The sequence below is a fragment of the Triturus cristatus genome, chromosome 2_2, assembly GCF_964204655.1.
Source record: "Triturus cristatus chromosome 2_2, aTriCri1.1, whole genome shotgun sequence".
NCBI classification, from domain to species: Eukaryota; Metazoa; Chordata; class Amphibia; order Caudata; family Salamandridae; genus Triturus; species Triturus cristatus.
Window position 1 is genome coordinate 663,093,195 of NC_140582.1, and position 12,365 is coordinate 663,105,559.

Sequence of the window (12,365 nt, forward strand, 5' to 3'; positions counted from 1 at the left end):
CGATGGCTGAGGAAGGGATTCAGAGGGGATTACCTCCCGTTCTGATCTTTCCGGAGGAGGAGCGTTTCTCATTGGCCATCATATAATGTGAGAACTTGCTGTAATTTAACAATCACATGACGGCGTCAGTAAAGTTTCCACAGTGACTTTAATGCATTTATAAAGAATTAATTTTAAACGTCCAAAGATATGAGACTCTATTGAGGTTACATGCTGTATATTTGAACTACTGGTAACATGCATTCTGGGAAATGTATTTTAAAAGGAACTGTCATGTGACTTTAAGGATATAAAAAGCTTGCATGAACGTATTTTGCTTTTAAACTGTCTCTATATGTGACCAAGGCAATCAACACCAAAACGTGTAAGGATTATGAGACTTGATGCGCTGCTGTGCAAAGAATAAATGCTTTACCTCAGGTATTGGGCCTCATCTTGTTCCTTGTCAGATGACAAATTGATGGGCTACTCTGTGCCCATTGTTCTGAGGCCGCCCTGTAGGGTCAGGGGCTCCATGTGCTTGGAGGCTTGTTTCTCATGAAATCGGGAGCATGACCCACTCGTCAGTCGAACGCCCAGAGAGGAGTATGCTAATGTAGCTGAACTGCGACATATGAGGAAGGAATTCAGAGGGGATTATCTCCTGTTCTGATCTTTCCGAAGGAGCAGCGTTTCTCATTGGCCATCATATAATGTGAGCACTTGCTGTAAATTAACAATCACATGACAGCGTGAGTAAAGTTTTCACAGTGACTTTAATGCATTTACAAAGAATGAATTTTAAACATTCAAAGATATGAGGATCTATTGAGGTTCCATGCCGTATATTTGAACTACTGGTACATTCATTCTGGGAAATGTATTTTAAAAGGAACTGTCAAGTGACTTTAAGGATATAAAAAGTGCGCATGAACGAATTTTGCTTTTAAATTGTCTCCACCTGTGACCAAGGCAAGCAACGCCGAAACGCGCAAGGATTATGAGACTTGATGCACAGGTGTGTCACGAAAAAATGCTTTACCTCCGGTATTGGGCCTCATCTTGTTCCTTGTCATATGACAAATTGATGGGCTGCTCCATGCCCATTGTTCTGAGGCTGCCCTGTAAGGTCGGGGGCTCCATGTGCTCGGAGGCTTGTTTCTCATGAAATCGGGAGCATGACACACTCGCCAGTCGCACGACCAGAGAGGAGTATGCTAATGTAGCTGAATTGCGATGGCTGAGGGAGGGATTCAGAGGGGATTACCTCCCGTTCTGATCGTTCCAGAGGAGGAGCGTTTCTCATTGGCCATCATATAATGTGAGAACTTGCTGTAAATGAACAATAACAGGACGGCGTGAGTAAAGTTTCCACAGTGACTTTAATGCATTTACAAAGAATTAATTTTAAACATCCAAAGATATGAGGATATATTGAGGTTCCATGCCGTATATTTGAACTACTGGTAACATGCGTTCTGGGAAATGTATTTTAAAAGGAACTGCCATGTGACTTTAAGGATATAAAAAGCGCGCATAAACGCATTTTACTTTTAAACTGTCTCTACCTGTGCCCAAGGCAAGCAACGCCAAAACGCGTAAGGATTATGAGACTTGATGCACAGGTGTGCCACAAATAAATGCTTTACCTCCGGTATTGAGCCTCATCTTGTTCCTCGTCAGATGACAAACTGATGGGCTGCTGCGTGCCCATTGTTCTGAGGCTGCCCTGTAGTGTCGGCGGCTCAATGTGCTCAGAGGCTTGTTTCTCATGAAATCAGGAGCATGACCCACTCACCACTCTCACTTCCAGAGAGGATTATGCTAATGTAGCTGAATTGCGACGGCTGAGGAAGGGATTCAGAGGGGATTACATCCCGTTCTTATTGTTCCAGAGGAGGAGCGTTTCTCATTGGCCATCATATAATGTGAGAACTTTCTGTAAATGAACAATCACATGACGGCGTGAGTAAAGTTTCCACAGTGACTTTAATGCATTTACAAAGAATGAATTTTAAACATCCAAAGATATGAGGATCTATTGATGTTCCATGTCGTATATTTGAACTACTGGTAAGATGCATTCTGGGAAATGTATGTTAAAAGGAACTGTCATGTGACTTTAAGGATATAAAAAACGTGCATGAAAACATTTTACTTTTGAACTGTCTCTACCTGTGCCCAAGGCAAGCAACGACAAAACGCGTAAGGATTATGAGACTTGATGCACAGCTGTGCCACGAATAAATGCTTTACCTCCAGTATTGGGCCTCATCTTGTTCCTCATCAGATGACAAATTGATGGGCTACTCCGTGCCCATTCTTCTGAGGCTGCCCTGTAGAGTCGGGGGCTCCATGTGCTCTGAGGCTTGTTTCTCATGAAATCAGGAGCATGACCCACTCGCCAGTCGCACGCCCAGTGAGGAGTATGCTAATGTAGCTGAATTGCGACGGCTGAGGAAGGGATTCAGAGGGGATTACATCCCGTTCTTATTGTTCCGGAGTAGGAGCATTTTTCATTGGCCATCATATAATGTGAGAACTTTCTGTAAATGAACAATCACATGACGGCGTGAGTAAAGTTTCCACAGTGACTTTAATGCATTTACAAAGAATGAATTTTAAACATCCAAAGATATGAGGATCTATTGATGTTCCATGTCGTATATTTGAACTACTGCTAACATGCATTCTGGGAAATGTATTTTAAAAGGAACTGTCATGTGACTTTAAGGATATAAAAAGCGCGTGAACGCATTTTGCTTTTAAACTGTCTCTACTTGTGACCAAGCTAAGCAACGCCGAAACAAGTAAGGATTATGAGACTTGATGCACAGCTGTGCCACGAATAAATGCTTTACCTCCAGTATTGGGCCTCATCTTGTTCCTTGTGAGATGACAAATTGATGGGCTGCTCCTTGAACCATTGTTCTGAGGCCGCCCTGTAGGGTCGGGGGCTCCATGTGCTCGGAGGCTTGTTTCTCATATATTTATATATATATATTACATACTGACGGTCACCAGTAGGTAGTTTAGTTCTTTCTATTTGCTAATAACTTTGGCGTCGTTGGACGAATCTTTGCGAAATTCTCAAAAAAAAGGTCTATCCAGGTCCGCTCCTATCCTGAAAGTTTGGGGGTGATTTGTCAAGCGGGGGCTGAGAAAAAAGGGGGGTCCCAAAAAGTGTTTTTCCATGTTAATTTCTATAGGAAATTTTATAACAGGCTACAGCCCAAATTGCTGAACGGAATTATACCAAATTTGGCAAAAAGGTAGAGCTTGGTTCAGAAAGCGACATTTTTTTTAAATGGTGCAAATCCGTTCAGTAGTTGTTGAGAAATTCAAAAAATAAAAGTAAAAAAATCAATTTCCCCTAAGAAACTTTAGCCAATGCTACAGCCCTAACTGCTGAACGGAATTGCACCAAATTTGGCAAAAAGGTAGTGCTTGAATCAGAAAGCGACTTTTGTTTAAATGGTGTAAATCCATTCAGTAGTTGCTGAGAAATTCAAAAAATAAAAGTTTTGATATCTGGGGCAGCGGTGGGTTCGCGCACCCTCCTGACCATACGCTTCACTGTGATTGGCTGCCACGACCACGAGCTTCACTGTGATTGGCTGCCAACACTCCAAACCAGGAAGTGTTGACAGCAATCTTGTGACTCGAGTCGAAAAAATATTTAACCCCTTGTGTGCCCCGCCCTTTCCCCGCCCTGTGCCGGGCGTTGAATTAGCCGGCGGGGTTCATGACGAGATAGTCTCGTCATGGGCACAGCGCAACCGCGGCCCATGACGAGACCATCTCGTCATGGGCACTCAAGGGGTTAAAACGAATAAAAGGGGGCAGTGTAGAAACACCCTGACCCCCTAGGCCTGCTCAGGGACAGTATTTTTTTTTTTTAACGTCCGAATGCAAATCCAGAAGAAATTCTTTTTTTAAATGAAGCGGGAGCTCCCCTACTTTATTTAAATGAGCCCCGGGGAGGGCCAGGTTCTGGGAGCAATCCTATATTTATATTTCAGGGGCCTGCGGGGCCACCGCAGCCCCATGGACTGCCTCCTCCCCAGGGCAATGTAAATTAGGTGTGGGAGGGCACATGGCACTTACGCAGCCCCGGGACCGCCACCTCCCCGGGGCTTGTGTTGAAATTATAGGGGGGCCTCGGGGCTTTAATTAAATATGCAGGGGTACCTCGCAGGCCCCCTGAAGCCCCGGGGACCACCACCTCCCCGAGGCTTAGAAAATAGAGGGAGGGGGCCGCGCAGCCCCCCTCCTGGTGCCCTTGATGGCCCTTGGGACCGCCACCCCCCCCCCGGGCCGGCTCCTGCAATGTCCCGGGGAGCCTACCCCCGGGACATTGTTGTTTGCTATGACAGGTTGGAAGCACATCTCCCGCCCTGTCTTAGCAAACCCTGCTTTGCTTCATTGAAGCGAAAGCAGGAGATCGTGCTCTCGCTTCAATGAAGCAAAGCAGGATTGCTTTTGTGCAAGGGGCGCTGCATGTAAGCAGCTCTCCTTGCCTAAAAGCAATGCCGGTTGCCGCAGGAGGAGGGGAGCCAGTGGGACCTTGGGGGCAGTGGGGCTCCCCCCACGTTCCCCAATGAAGAAGCCAGGCCCCGGGGATGGGGTCCCCAGGGCCAGAAGTGGACAAAGCAAGGGGGAACACGCAGACCTTCATCCTAATGATTATTAAGAACATTCAAGAAGTGGACTGTTTTTTTTTTAGAAAGGTTTGGAGTGGCAATCCTAACGTGGTGCTCATCACAGCCCTCTTGTGTGAACGCGCTGGGAGCGCGGCTCTCAGCGCGACCCCTTAGTGTGTATGCGCTGGGTGCGCGGCTCTCAGCACTGCCCCCTAGTGTGAACGCACTCTCAACGCGGCACCTGAGGACTTCACAGGTCTTTAAAAGACCATTTACCTGTTAATGAGGCTTTGTTGTGTTTTCACCCCTTCTTAGAGCCCCTGCATCTCCACTCTGCCTATGACTGGAAGAATAAGCCACCCCCTGAAATTTTTATCACCCTCCCCCGAAATTTGGCTCTAGTTGCACCCATAACTGGCGTACGCCGGCTCTGCGACTCGGCTTAAGATTACAGAATTCCGTATATTCTATCTGACTTATGTCAATGATCCAGCTGTTGGACTGGGAATATTTTGCAGACAGGATTCTGGACCTTTTATTACTGGTGCTCCATGGACCCAGCAGCTCGCTTTAGGGGATTCAGTCAAAGGGACTCCGGGGATCCAACAGTCAGAATTCCTTGATCCAGAGATCAATGACCTGGGAGGGTATCCACTGAATGAGAATGCAGTATACCACAATGAGAATTCCAAGCTCCTGGACTCGGATTTCCAGGCCTCCGTGCGGTATTCCCGCTAGCCGGTGGCCCAGATTTTAGAGGGTGGGAACCTAGGGTACTAGAGCAAAGGCTGTAGAGATCCCGTAGCAAAGAAGGCAGGTGCCTCAAGAACCGGCGCGGTGCCTACTCACGCTCCATGTGTAGCGTCAGTTCTCCCGAGGCTTGGTTTGCAATCCTGACACTCCGCTGGGGTTGCCACTGGTTGGCAGCCAGTTAAAGCCAGGCTTGTGCTCAGGGGTTACGCTCCCCCAACATATGTACTTATCCAATTACTCCGCCAATCCCCAAAAACTTACAAATTCACCATACACTCTCCTTGCAGTACTCTAATCACCCAGTCTCTACCCATGTACTCATAGAATGACCCAGACAAAGTTACATAACTGAGGTCTTCCCCAATGCCAGCGGTAACATGGCTGCATGCACAGTCAACAGCACAATGCAATGTGAGTCCACAAAAAGGAAGGTTCACTCTGATTGAAGTCAGTCAGGACACATACGTAGTCCCAAAAATGTTCCTTTTATTAAAGGCACCCAGCCAACGCATTTCATTCCCTAGTGCCACGGGAACTTCGTCAGGGCTTGCTCAAAAGTCAAAGAAATGGATACAACCGAAATTGTCCCAGAAAGACCATTAAGATGTATCACCACCTACTCGGATTGCCCAATTAGAAATAGTCCAAATATCTCTTGAAAATAAATAGATCTTCCAAAGGTTTATATTTTATGTTGAGTAAAAGAAAGTAAGAACAACCGCTCCCCTTGGTTCTGAGGAGACAAGTATAGACAGTACCAAGAAACAGTATCTTAGAACAGATCATAAGGACATCCAAAATTCGCGGCCCCAAAGCACACAGTGGTCCTAAAATTTAGAACACGCAGCTGTCAGTAACACCCGAAAGTGCGTTCTCTATAATAACAAAACGGGTCTCATACGGCATAATAACTGGCAACAGCGTGACACGAACACGTGTTATCATAGAGGTCGCGACTCAATCTGAATTGTGAGCCTTGCTGTCCGCAGTGTAGATGGAAGGCAGTAGTCAGCACAGACATCGAGGAGTGCTATTTGTCACTTCCTCTTGACAAAATCCGAGGACATAGAGTACAATTGAGTCTTAATAAATCAAGACTCAATTAAAATTGTGAGCCCTGCTGCCCGCAGTGTAGGCATATGGAACAAAAGAGGAGATATTTATGGAATACATTATCGAAATGTGTAGGTTTAGGGACGTTATAGTTTGTTGCCTACTGGACTCTGAAATTAATGAATCAAGACTGAATTTGAATTGTGAGCCCTGCTGACTGCAGTGTAGGCCGGAGGCAGTGGTCAGCAAGGGCCCACAGGCACGTGGCATTGACTTGAGCTGTACAGAGTTAGTGGCACCTGAAGCACTCAACTTGTGCGCAGCCAGCGATGATGCGTGGTCCGGGCGGGCCGCAATGGTAGCAATGTCTGTTGCCTACTGGACTGCGTCACCTGCAATCGTGACTCTATCTAAATTGTCAGCCCTGCTAACCGCAGTGTAGGCCGGAGGCAGCGGTCAGCAAGGGCCAACAGCCACCTGTCGTTAACTTGAGCTGCACAGAAATAGTGGCACCTGAAGCTCTCAGCGTGTGCCGAGCCAGTGATGATGTGTGGTCAGGGCGGGCCACACTGGGAGCAATGTCTTTTGCCTAATGAATTCTGCGTCAATAAGGCCACGTGGCGGTGACTTGTGGTGCACTGAGTTAGTGGCACCTGAAGCATTCAGCGTGTGCACAGCCAGTGATGATGCGTGGTCCGGGAGGGGCCACTGGGAGCCATGTCTGTTGCCTACTGGACTGCACCATCTGTAATCGGGACTCAATGTGAATTGTGAGTCCTGCTGTCCGCAGTGTAGGCCAGAGGCAGAGGTCAGAAAGAGCCCACAGCCACGTGGCATTGAGTTCAGCTGCACAGTTAGTGGCACCAGAAGCATTCAGCAGGTGCGTAGCCTGCGATGATGCGTGGTCCGGGCGGGCCGCACTGGTAGCAATGTCTTTTGTCTATTGAATTCTGCCTTAATAAGGCTACGTGGCGATGACTTGTGGTGCACTGAGTTAGTAGCACCTGACGCACTCAGCTTGTGCACAGCCTGCTATGATGCGTGGTCTGGGTGGGCCACACTTGGAGCAATGTCTCTTGCCTACTGGACTGCTTCATCTGCAATCACGACTCGGTCTGAATTGTGAGCCCTGCTGTCCGCAGTGTACATCGAAGGCAGTAGTCTGTACAGACATAACTCTGTTTTGCTCTGCCGCTGGGTTCGCAGGGGGTCTGTGTCGAGGAGGCCGGCGGTCATGGCGGCGGCCTCTTGGCAGGGTGAGGGCCGCTGCTCTGGCAGATGCGTTGGCCTTCCCAGAAGTGAACCACACCCAGAGCCCCAGCCTATTTATTCACACTCCTACGCTGGAGTGGCGTACGTTGGACCAGCCCACTCAGCTTCCGCTTCCGCTTACAGGAGGGGACGACACAACTACATGACCAAGATCTTCCCCACTGCCTGAGGTAACATGGTTGCGTCCACTGTCCACAACTGTACAAGCACCAGCAGTATATGTACACATGGAGAGGTCTGTGCTCTGCCTAGTGAGTCTGTCCAGAACATCACCGCTACACTTGGCATTGTGTGCATTGTTATTGATGAGTGACTTTCCTCCTTCACACATACTTGGTTTCCACGTCTCCCAACATTCATCTATTGTGTGGGTGAGTAGCCATGCCGTTTTCAGAAGGTCCGCTGTTCTGTTCTGCGCTGCCTCGGTGGTAGTAGGGGGGGTGGTCCGGGGGAGGTACTGGGGGTGGTGGCAGTGGGTGTTGTTGCCTTCTTGGGTGTTGGAGCTGCATAATGAGTAGCTCTATGACATGTGTTGGTCTTCAGATGTGGCTCTGGGCTGGGCTCCCTTTCATACTGTAGGTAGTCGTCCTGCTTTACACCAGTAAAAGGCAGATGTCAAATTCTTACTGCTAACGCGGCCTATCGCCTGTTTTTAGATCGCATCGCTGATTTGGCTGGTCGTTCAAATTATCAGGAAGTGGTGTTTTTGTGTTTTTTTTGCACGGGAACATCTATTCTGCATATCATTAGCGTTAGGTGTTGCTCACATTGGTGGCAATGTTTTTTGCTGAAGCTATCGCTGAGAAACTGACAATATTGGCAGTTTTCACAAGGTTGAGAAAGGGATGATAATTCTTTTGCTCTGCTAAAGTGCTGATAACTCTGCTATAAGTCCTTGAGAATACGCCCCATGTCTTGCTTTTTTTTCGTCTGGATTCGTGCACCCAGCCCCTTTAAAAAAAAAAATAGTAATCATTTTGTGGCCCTGGGGCTTTAGTGGGATCCCCTGAGCAGGCCTAGCGGTTTAGAGGATTTGTACCCTGCCGACTTTTTCTTGTTTTTTCGTCTTTTTTCTTGTGATTCGCATGTAGCTACAACAAAGTCGTAATAAACACAAGGGCTCATTTTAGAGTCACCCTATAACCCAATAGTTGGGACTTATCGCCAAGTTATCGGCACTTTAGCGCAGCAAAAGTGGCAAAAGAATTATCGCCCCATTCTCAATTTGGGGCACACTGCCACATTGCCCACAGGCTGACTGTACCAACACAGCGGACAACCAACATCCTAACGCAGACAAAACTGCTGGCTGTGCTGCACCTGTTTGCCTCTGGTACCTTCCAACTAACAACTGCGAGAGTCAGAGGAGTGCCACACCCAGCCCTATTAAACTTCTGCACACATCTTAGATGCATGTCTACAAAAGCAACGTAGGGCCCCTGTATCTACACCACCCGCTCATCCCAATACATAGTATTCCTTCACAACCAACCCCAACCCCAGCCGTTGCTTGACTCCTCTGTGCTCCAGATCTAAGATTGTAGTCACTGAAATGGGGGTGCGCCAGGTCATGAAGTCTAGTAGTTAAAAGTAGTGGAGCAACTGTTCTTTATTAGAAAAATATAAATTAACAACACAAAAACATCAAACAACTAGTGACATTGCCAACGAGGAACATCAACTTGTGGATCGAAATAACTGTAGATCATCCTGGAAATCCCAAAACTCTGTATTCAGAAACCTGTTGGATAAATAAAGACAATAGTCAAGCGTTAGTATAGTCAGAAACCTAACTACAATGTATTGCACTTCGACAAACCAGAATGTTTACAGGTATGATCAATCCTGCACAAAATGACCGTAACAGAAGTTCATGTGGTCGTAACCTTCATAGGAAAGAAAAGAAACGTTACAACCACACGAACTTCTGTTACGGTCTCATTATGCAGGATTTATCACACCTGTAAGCATCACGGTTTGTTTCAGCTTGATACACCTGCATGTTCATTTCACCCACACTGCGCAGGAACAGCTGGAGACCAAGCAAGGGAACCATGCCATAGCAGGCTTCCTGCACATGTTGGGGACAACTGACTGCACACATGTACTACTTGTGCCCCCTGCCGACAATGCACACAATCACAGCAACAGAAACCACACGCATTACAACAATGTGCAAGCAAAACTGGACCACCGGGGCCTGTACGCTAATGTCGTCGCACACGTCTCAGGTAGTGTGCATGATTCCTACATCTTTCGCAAGCGTCCCAGCCCTGGTCCACAGATCAGTTCGCCCCCTAGCGATGACTGCCCAACCCTGCGCACCCAGACCTCAATGCTCACCTGCCGCTACCGGTGTGTCTCCAAGAGGGCCCATCATGCGCTGGAGTAACCTCCTCAGCCGTCGGTGGAATCCGCCGCACAGGCCCCCACCGCATCCTGCTGCACCGTGCCGAGGAGTCAAGTCTGTACAGCCAGATGCCATTGGCGTACACGCGGTCCAGCTGAGCTCACAACTCAAATCGGGTCTTGATTTCCAGGATGATGTATGGAGGCCTATGCATCATCGCAGGCTGCACACCAGCTCTGGTGGCATTAGCTCAGTGCAGCTCAAGTCATCGCCACGTGGCAGGAGGCCCATGTCGGCCAAAATGCCTCGGCTGCCACCAACTCTGTGAACCTCAAGTCATCGCCACGTGGCATGAGGTCAATACACCTTGACATATATATAATACATATTTAAACTTTAAAGAAAAACACAGTCACTGGATGATGTCATCAGTGATGTCATCAGTGATGTCATTTGAGATGTTACCAGTGATGTCATTAGTGATGTCACTGACCATGTCATGAATGATGTAATATGTGACATCATCAGGAGTGCATTGCGGGTGCGCGAGTTATAGTTAGGTGAACTAACTATAACGGGGGAATTTCTATGGTTTTGTACGAGAGAAATGTCCAACTAACTATAACGTCCCTGAAACCTATGGTTTTTTCAGTGAATTTCTAAGGTTTTTTCAATGCTAATTTCTAACTATGACGTGCCTGAAACCTATGGTTTTTTCAGTGAATATATATATATATATCTGAAACGCGTCATGCTTGCCCTGCCTTTAATAATTGAATGAAATAAGCACGGTTGGTGTGGCCTATCTCGCTTTGCGGAGTAGCATGCGCGTCCTGTGGCATATATATATATATATATATAACAGCACAGTTCCAATAAAGTGAAGGCTGTCTACCAGGACGGTCCGTTCCGGGGTAATCGGTAGCCCCAAATACAAAACAGCACACTTTCAGTTCCAGAAGTATTCACGGACACCAAGGAGATTTGCAGTTTAGAGTTGGTTTATTGAACTGCAAACACAACGCTTTTCAGCTTTCGCCTTGTTCACGCTTACCGCAAAGTTTTTTTGTTAAAGTTAAATACAGTTCATTGTCCACAAAACAAACAACAGACTCATCAAAACTCAATCGTAAATGAATGAGAAAGCGATTGGTAATGTGGCGGCCATCTTAGCACTGTACTAATTATAATGCAGTGAATGATAATCAACAGCAAATACATTTTACACCTAGAATAAAGGCAAAATAAAAGCAAAATAACGTGATTTCAATTTGTACAATAATGCTTAAGTATTCGCATACAGTATATGTAAACACTCCCCGAGGCTATGTTTGCGCGATGTATAACAGCGAAAATTCACTGCGCACAATCATAGTACTCGTATAAAAGTTCACAAACTTGTGTGAAATACACAAAGTATGTCATGATCATGCCCCAGTGGGCAAACATGATAATGTCCGATCTTCATGACTTCAAATATGTGAATGTGAAACGCCACATGCCCCTAATTTTGCCCCAGTGGGCATAATGCAAAACTGTACAAAATTATAACAAAATAATATGGTTACACATAGCTCAACTGGTCAAGTTCATCAATGGCCACTTCAAAAAATCGTTTTCTCGATAGCAATCCCTGAAAGATACAATAAAATCTAATTTTAGTGCAAAGTCTAATTCACAACAGTAACAATGTGTACAACACATAACAGCTTGACTCAATTGTGTAAGTGTACAGACAATTCTTCACTCGAATTTAGTCCTTTAGGAAACATTGTTTCGAAATCAACAATATATCTAGACTCAAATTGTCTAAGGTGGAGCAGTTTGTTACCTCCACGTGCATTCTCCATGACAGCATCAATTACCACCATCCTCAACACTGCATTATAATTAGTACAGTGCTAAGATGGCCGCCACGTTACCAATCGCTTTCTCATTCATTTACGATTGATTTAATTTTGATGAGTCTGTTGTTTGTTTTGTGCACAATGAACTATATTTAACTTTAACAAAACAACTTTGCAGTAAGCGTGAACAAGGTGAAAGCTGAAGCGCGTTGTGTTTGCAGTTCAATAAACTAACTCTAAACTGCAAATCTCCTTGGTGTCCGTGAATACTTTTGGAACTGAAAGTGTGGTGTTTTATATATATATTCACTTAAAAAACCATAGGTTTCACACATGTTATAGTTAGCTGGACATTTCCCTCGTAAAAAACCAATGAAATTCCCCCGTTATAGTTAGTGCAGGCACCTATAACTCAAGCGACCGCAATCCTCTGCTGATGTCGGCAGATATTAAATCACTGATTACATA

General features: G+C 46.2%; 1 long non-coding RNA gene across 1 annotated transcript in view; it reads left to right on the forward strand.

Annotated features, from left to right (window-relative positions):
* Positions 1-374: 374 nt before the first annotated feature.
* Positions 375-12,365, forward strand: part of LOC146862626 (uncharacterized) — a 145,782-nt gene continuing 133,791 nt past the window's right edge. Inside the window, exon 1 of the long non-coding RNA XR_014978491.1 lies at positions 375-2,789. This is a non-coding gene — a long non-coding RNA (uncharacterized LOC146862626). The remainder of the gene's footprint in view (positions 2,790-12,365) is intronic.